The sequence below is a fragment of the Gossypium arboreum genome, chromosome 7, assembly GCF_025698485.1.
Source record: "Gossypium arboreum isolate Shixiya-1 chromosome 7, ASM2569848v2, whole genome shotgun sequence".
Taxonomy (NCBI): domain Eukaryota; kingdom Viridiplantae; phylum Streptophyta; class Magnoliopsida; order Malvales; family Malvaceae; genus Gossypium; species Gossypium arboreum.
The window spans coordinates 12,146,544-12,155,099 of record NC_069076.1 but is presented as its reverse complement, the minus strand read 5'-3'; the positions used below and the strand labels follow the sequence as shown (position 1 = coordinate 12,155,099).

At 32.9% G+C, this 8,556-nt stretch overlaps 1 non-coding gene across 1 annotated transcript; it reads left to right on the top strand.

Annotated features, from left to right (window-relative positions):
• The first annotated feature begins 1,012 nt into the window (after positions 1 to 1,012).
• On the top strand, positions 1,013 to 1,119 carry LOC128295791 (small nucleolar RNA R71). Its single transcript, XR_008286341.1, has one exon. It is a non-coding gene; the product is annotated as a small nucleolar RNA R71 (small nucleolar RNA).
• The last annotated feature ends 7,437 nt before the right edge of the window (positions 1,120 to 8,556 follow it).

The window sequence follows — 8,556 nt, the reverse complement described above, 5'->3', positions numbered from 1 at the left end:
AACTTCCACTTATTTAACTACGTTCGGCATCTGTGAAAGAGCTTCAATAAACGGTAAGTTAATATGTAATTTCTTTAATAATTTAAGGAATTTACCAAATTATTCGTCTGTGTGGTCTTTCCTTGTCACACTTGGATATGGCATACGAGGTTTATATTCTCTACTTACTGGTTTTTGTTCACTGTGGTCCACCTCATCCTTACCTTTACTTACCACAAGTCCTTGCCTCGATTCTGGTTTAAGGTCAACTAACCCTTCCTTATCTCGAACAGTAATTGCATTAAGCTACTCCCTTGGGTTAGTTTCAGTATTACTCGGCAAACTACCTTATGGTCAATCAGAAATCAATTTAGCAAGTTGGCCTATCTGAGTTTTGAGCCCTTGGATCGACGCTTGTTGATTCTTAAGTGCTGTTTCAAAATTCTAAAAATGAGTTTCTGACACCGAGATGAATTCCGTTGGCATCTCCTGAAGGTTTGGCTTATTTTCCTGCTGGTAAGGTGGTTGTTGAAAACCTGAAGGATGTTGTGGCCTTTGATTTCCTTGGCCACCCCACGAGAAGTTGGGATGGTTCCTCCAACTTGCATTATAAGTGTTACTGTATGGGTTATTTTGAGGTCTAGAATTATTATTACCCATATATTAGACTTGTTCCTCCTTGTTGCCAGGGTTGAAGGATGGATAATCAAGGTTGTGCATTCCTCCATTTGAATCACACCTCATCACTGGATGTACCTGAGTAGAACCATATAAACCATCAATATTTTTATTTAAAAGTTCTACCTGGTTTGATAGCATAGTGACCGCGTCGAGGTTGAAAACACCACCTGCTTTTGTCAGTTTTGTTCTCATGACTTGCCACTGATAGTTATTCAATGGAATCTCTTCAATAAATTCCTAAGCCTTTTCAGGTGTTTTGTTATTTAATGTTCCACCGGTGGCTGCGTCGATAAGTTGCCTTGTTGTGGGGTTCACACCGTTGTAAAACGTCTGAACCTGCAACCATAAGGGTAACCCATGGTGAGTGCACCTTCTCAATAGGTCCTTGTATCTCTCCCATGCATCATAAAAAGTTTCTAGATCCATCTGCACAAAAGAAGAGATATCATTCCTTAATTTAGTAAAAATTGACCCTCATGGTAACAAGTTCAACCATTGTTTAGCTATGTTCCTCAACGAAAAGGGAAACAACCAAAGGCGAATGGCATCATCAGAAACGCTTTGTTCCTCAATGAGTGTTTGGATCCTTATCCTGCAAACCATCAAACTGAACGAACTGTTGTATCATTTAAATCGTGTTAGGTTTCAGTTCAAAATTATTTGCAGCAACAGCAGGTCTAACTATACTCAATTCAATTCCTATTAAATTAGGTTTAGCATAATCATACATAGTACGAGAAGTAAGATTCTGATTTATTGGATCTACGGCAACCACAGGAGGTAGCTGATTATTTTGATTTTTAGCCATCCCCTCGGTTGTAGTTTGACTATCATCCTCTTGCCCTACCTCTATGTATCGTAGGCTTCGCCTTATTTCTCTTCGATTTCTGCGAGCTATGCTTTCCATCTCACTATCAAAAAGTAAAGATCCTGACTGATTTCTTCTAGTCATAAACTATAAAAACCCGTCAGAAGCAAATAAAAGAAATTTAGTAATATAAAAAAAATTAAAATAAAATTTAACTTGCAATAAAATAAATGGCTAAAGTAATAAAAATTAAGCGTTCCTAATATCTTAATACCCCAGCAACGGTGCCAAAAACTTGATGTGCGTGATAAGTTTTATATTTATGATTGATCGTACTTGAAAACTAACTATTGTCACGATAAAGGCAAGCACACCTATCGAGTAGTAGTATAGCTTATAGCAAGACCGGAATGTCGAACCCACAGGAACTAAAAGTACTAGTATTAACCTTGTTTTTATAATCTAGCCTAAAAATAAGGGGATTTTCTTTATCTAAACTAATTAACTAAACTAAGAATACACAGGAAGTAAATTGAGAAAATGCTTTTGAGAAAACTGATTGATTTGGACAATACCCAAGGGAAAATCCACCTCGACTTCACTTGTTATTTGACTCTAAATTAAACGATTTATTCACTTGACTCGATCCGTAAAAATCCCTAATTTATATTATTATCTCTCTCGAGACTAACAACGTCTAACCCTAGGTTGATTAATTGAAATCTCTTTCTAATTAAAACCCCTAGTGTTGCATTAACTCGATCTATGGATTCCCTTATTAGTTTTGACCCTAATCCGGTAGATTTATGCCGCCCTATGTCTAGGAGTGCAATCAACTCCGCTTAATTATGCTAGATCTACTCTTAGACAGAGACTTTTGCTCCTCTGAACAAGCACATCAATACTTGAATCAATATCCTGGAATATTAAAGTAAGAATTAAGAACACATAATTAAGATCAAATCAAGTTTTTATCATATAATTCAGAAAATAATAACAAGATCCATCTTAGGTTTCACTTCCTTTAGGTATTTAGGGGATTTAGTTCATATGTGTAAAAGAAAACATCTCAGAAGAATAATGATAACAAAACATAAAGAAAACCCAAAAACCCCTGAAGGAAATTGAAGGGAGATCTTCAGTCTTGAAGGAGAATTCAGCTTCTAAGATGAATCAATCGACTTTCTTCGAGTAATTCCTTGCCTGCTACTCCGTGTGTCCTCTAGGTGCCCTTCTAGGGTGTTTATATAGGCTTTAGAATGCTTCCAAACCCTAAAAAGTGGTCTTTTTCGAATAGAACTAGACTTTGGCTTGACAGGGACACAACCGTGTGATACGCCCGTGTGAGGTGGCTTAGGCCGTGTTAGAGTCTGTTAAAAAGGCACGGGCATATGGTCTACCCGTGTAAGGAAGTCCTGGCCGTATTGATTTCCCACGTTGACCCATTTTCTCTGTTTTTAGCCCGTTTCTCGCTCTTTTTACTCTTCTATGCTCATCTAAGTATAAAACATGAAATTAAAGGATTAAAAGCATCGAATTCCACAAATCTAATGATAATTCATCCTTAAATGTGCTAAAAATTGGATAAAAATATGTATAAATTACGTCTTATCACTACGTTCCAGCTTTTCTTTTATTAATTATAAACTTATTTGGTCACGAAGTCATTCCACTATAGTATTGTGATTGAGCTCTACCATTAAGAAAGCTACTTAATAAGTACTTGTCCAATGAACTTTTCATAAGTGTGTTACCCTCATAGGATATCCTTAATCTATTTGGGATAAATTCGTTCTCCTGATGTGGTCTTATTTTGTTCATAGTAACCATTACATATTCGTTCATGAAAAGTTATTTACTATCAATCAAGTCATTTGTGACAAAGAAAAACGATTGTGGCCATGCTTACTTTTCATCTATCATGTAATGTCAATTAAAGGATATCATTTAACCTTTAGTTGGGTTATGAATTTCGCTATTGTGAATGATGTTACATACTACAGAAGCCGTATACTCAACATAGATTTTGTTTCCTTATCTATTTTAACTTAGACTTTTTCTTACATCAAAGTATATGAGTCATGAATACATAGTCCATGATTCAATCAGGATTAATGTATGCCACACTATGAACGTCGCAACTGAGTAAATCTATAAAAGGATCTAACATCTATTCTACTTGGGTCTTATCCGATATACTATCAGCCAAGTCAGTTACATCTATATCTTTATCTTTTGGGAGTCATCCACTAGATGCTCAAGACAAAGCATTTTCTCAATTGGACTTGATAAATGACATATTAGCCTATCAATCAATTTTCTCATATTTTATTAGACTAAATACATGTTTAGTTATTTACTAATACAAGTTGTAATACGATTCGACCATGTAATACCGCTTAGTATTAGTCCAATGTTAAATAACTAGTGACCTAATATTTACTTCCATTTTTTTTTTGCATGCAAAAACCATTGAGGACAATATACAAGAAATATTAATGTACTCAATGGATATCTTACGAAACCATTTTGTTTGAAATATATAAATGTACAAAGACAAATATAATACACTTAGGGTACTAGATCCAATAGAAGGTTCCTTTATTTGATCAGGCAACTTCAATTCCCAAGAAGTACTACAATTTCCCTAGATCTTTGATTTCAAATTCCTAAGCCAATCATTGTGTCATTCAAGCCTTTTCTTCCTCATTGACTCCTATCACCACAATGTCATCAACATAAAAAAAATAAGAATGGTGATCTTACCCTTGTGAAGCCTTATAAAGAGGGTATGATCCACATCACTTTTACGATAGCCAAAAAAGACCAAGGCTTTACTGATTCTGCCAAACCATGCTTTAAGATATTGTTTTAACACATATAAAGCCCTTTTTAAATACACACATTCTCTTGTGTTTTCTCATCATCAAATTAGAGAGGTGTCTTCATATAAAATTCTTTTTCCAGGTCTCCATGAAGGAAAGTATTTTTAACATTGAAATACTGTAGGTTCCAATCAAGGTTGGTTGCACAAGATAATAGTATTCCGATAGTGTTCATTTTGTCTACAAGTGCAAATATCTCTTGATAGTCTACTTCGTATGTTTGAGTGAAACCTTGAGCAAGTAATCTGGTTTTGAATATTTTAATTAAACCATCAAACTTGTGTTTTCTAGTAAACACCCACTTGCAACCAACTAGTTTCTTACCCACTAAATGATTTACTAACTTCTAAGTTTCATTCTTAGCTAGTGCTTCATTTCTTCAACCATGGTAGCTTTCCACTTGGGGTCTCCAAATGCTTCCCTCCAATCTTGTAGAATAGGCATAGAGGACAAAGACAAAGCTAAAGGTTCTATAGGAAGGTGACAAAAAGTTATAGGAAATAAAGATAGAAATAGGATATCTAGTACATGATCTAACTCTTTTTCTTTGGGAAATGAGTTGATATAAATCATCAGGTAAATTGGGATTTAAGGGTAACTCACCATAAGGAGAAGATTCTTAATGCATAGTAGGTTGTATGATGGCATTTTATGTTCCATGCCTCTTTGAATACGTCTTCAAATCCAGTCTATCAAATCACCCAATGATCTCCTTATCAACACCAGTCTCTCTTTTCTTCCCTCCTAAATGTTAGTCTCTCTTTATTCTACAATAGGCTCTTATTGACCTTCTGGAGTTTGATCTTCTATTCTTTCTCTTGGGATAATTCCTTCTAGAGTTACTGAGTTGGGTATCACCTCTTCTCTATTATTCTCTCCTTGAAGAGGTGATTTGTGTATATCATAATAGGGTTTCATTTCAACATCCATACTAAGACTCGTCGTGAAGGAGGGTGATAGTATCCCTTTTTGTGTTGGGGAATACCCAATGAACACACATTTAAGTGCTCGTGGGTCTAACTTTCCAGCTTTTCAATCGTGAACATAACAAATACATCCAAACACTCTTGGAGGAATAGTATATTTATAGTATATTTATTTTTACCTTCTAAAATTTCAATGGGAATTTTGAAATCAAATACCCTTAAGGCATTCTATTAATAAGGTAAGCACTTACAAGTATTGCATCACCCAATATGGTTTTGGCAGATCCATAGTGAACATGAGAGATTTGGCTACCTTAAGTAAATGTCGATTCTTCTTTCCGATACTCTATTTTAAGCACTAGTTCTTGGACAATTAGTTTGATAAGTTACCCAAAAAGAATCTAAATAGTCATCAAAGTTGTACTTTATACCATTATCGATTCTAAAAAGTTGTATTTTAGCATCAAATTCAGTACATGCCATTTTATGAAAAGATTGAAAGCATGCAAACACATCCTTTTTCAACTTCAATAAATATACCCAAGTCATCCTTTTACAACGATCAATAAAGGTAACAAACCATCAATTACCAAATAATGAGATATGCCAAGTTGAGTCTTTGAAAATAAATTGGGATAAGAGTTCTTAGTATGTTTAGCATACTCACAAGTTTAAAAAAACAACGAATCAAATTGAGTCTTTGAAAATAAATTGGGATATAACCTTTTTAGAACCGAAAAAGATGGATGGCCTAACTGGTTGTGCCACTGCTTTATTTCTTAGTTAATAACCTTATTTCCTCTAAATAAAGCTTGAGATGAAACAAAACAATTACTTCCCTCTAATAGATATAGGCTATCATGCAATCCACCACTGCCAATTTTCCTCCTTGTTTCAATATCATAAAAACACAATAATCGAAAAAACAAAACTCAACTTTGCAATTTAAGGTTTTGTTTATAGCACTAATAGATAAGAGGTTAATGGGAAACTAATGAACATGTAAAATAGAGGATAGTTTAATATCTAGTGTACACATGATAAAACCTAATCCAAACACAAAAGTAAATGACTTATTGGCTAATCTGACAATTTCCTTTGTTTGACATGGGAAGTAGTTTAGAAGGTTTTTGTGGACCCTGTCATGTATATTTTTGCACCAGAATCAATTATCCAAGAGTCAGTATGACTATGAGAATTATAAGCATTACCTAACTTCACAAAATTAGTCATATTGGAAAGAGCCTCAAACCGTTACAACAGATGTCTAAGGTGTTTAGTTTCATCAAATAAGAATGTTTTTCTCTCATTTGTCACTATCATTTTTAGAAAAAAAAATCCAACAAAAAACCAACAACTAGCAACACAAAAATTAAAAAAGAAATCCCAAAATATCAACCTCACCAAACTAAGAAATTTTAGAAAGAAAAGATCATAATATTCCAATAGACACGATTGACAGCAACAGGGTGAATAGATTTTGGTAGAGTGAACCACATGTGCTAGTGCATGAAGAATAGAAAAGGGTCTAACGATAGCACGTGAAGATCCCGTGTAGAGGTTTTGGCCATCAAACTGTTAGTGATGGTCATTCAATTCTCATGGTATGGGCACTGAGAACAAAAAACAAGCCTAAAGCAGGAAACCCTAATTTTTGAGACTCTATGCTATTTTGAGAAAAAAATAAAAATCAATCCCTAAATCAAGATAAAAGCTCTAATACCATGTTGATTTTAGAGAATTGAGGGATGAATTTTATAGGGAATAGAATAGTTTCACACACATTTGAAAAAGATTACTACATAGGGCATTTATACAAAGAGAAACTACATGGGCATTTATACAAAGAGAAAAGCTCTAAAGTACTTAAATTTTTTAACTTGGAAATAGTAGAGCTGGAAAAATATACTCGAGCTAAAAAGCCCGAGCCTGAGAAAACTAAGCTCGATAAAATTTGAGCCCAAGAAAGCATGAGCCACTAACAGATCGAACCTATGATTGATTGGCCCGAGCAAGAGATAAGTCTAACTCAAAGCTCGAAAAAGCCTAACTTTACAACTAAACTGTCATAATGGACATTAATAATTAATATAATTTTATAATATTACTTAAAATACAAATAAATGATAATTCTTTATTTTTCTAAAATGTATTCATAGGCATTGCATATTTATGTTAAAATTTTATTATTAGGAAAAGTAATTAATAATAATTTTTTATGTTAAACTATAAAGTGAAATAATTTTTAAAAAAATTAATTTAATATAAAATATTTTAATACTATAATTAAATATAATAATATATAAAATTAATAATTATTAAAATCTATAAAATTAAACTTTAATGATAATATAATAATATATTATATAATTATTAAAAGCTATTTACCTAACCCGACCTTAAATCAATATGCTAAATTCATATATTATTAATACATAAATAAAATAATATATAATTATTTCTATATTATAATGTATCAAGTATCACCAGCACATAAAATAATATTATAATATATAACAATTACTAAAAATATTAATACATATAAATATAGATTATAATAAAAGATATAATATTACATGATATTATTATATTTAATCATCAATGCATATATATAAACAGTAGCATAGCCAAGGAGAGTAGGGAGGGGCCATGTAATACCCCTCACCCAATCCGAGTAAGAGATGCTACATTTAAACATTAAATTTAATAATATTTATTTATACAATTTCTTTCATCGATATACTTAAACTTTTAATTCATTTCCAAAACATAAAATCATTTTTAAATTAACTTTACACCTTACAGTTTTTTAATCAACTTTCACATTCACTTATCAAAATCTTTTCTCATATCACTAACATAACATAAACACTTGATTCACATATTTCATTTAACACTTAATTCACATGTATTACTAAAACACACACACACACACACACACATACACACATACACACACACATCACTATAATATTTTTACTTTCACATATCACTTTTGCAATCCTTAATGAATCTCAAACGAGTTTAATAATTGCAATACATTGTAAAGATCCAGGTCAAACACGAACTCCCACCCTATAATGGAACTCTAATAAAAGGAACTCCAGTAAACTCATCACATAACCCAATACTCCTCTCCTAATCCCCTTTGAACCCCCCGTATCATCAACCTGGTTCCCATCCAAACCCTCAACCCTCTCAACTCCAAAATCATTTCATTATCATATATTATATTTTCTCTGATTTCACTAAGGCATTTTTCACATATCACTTTCAT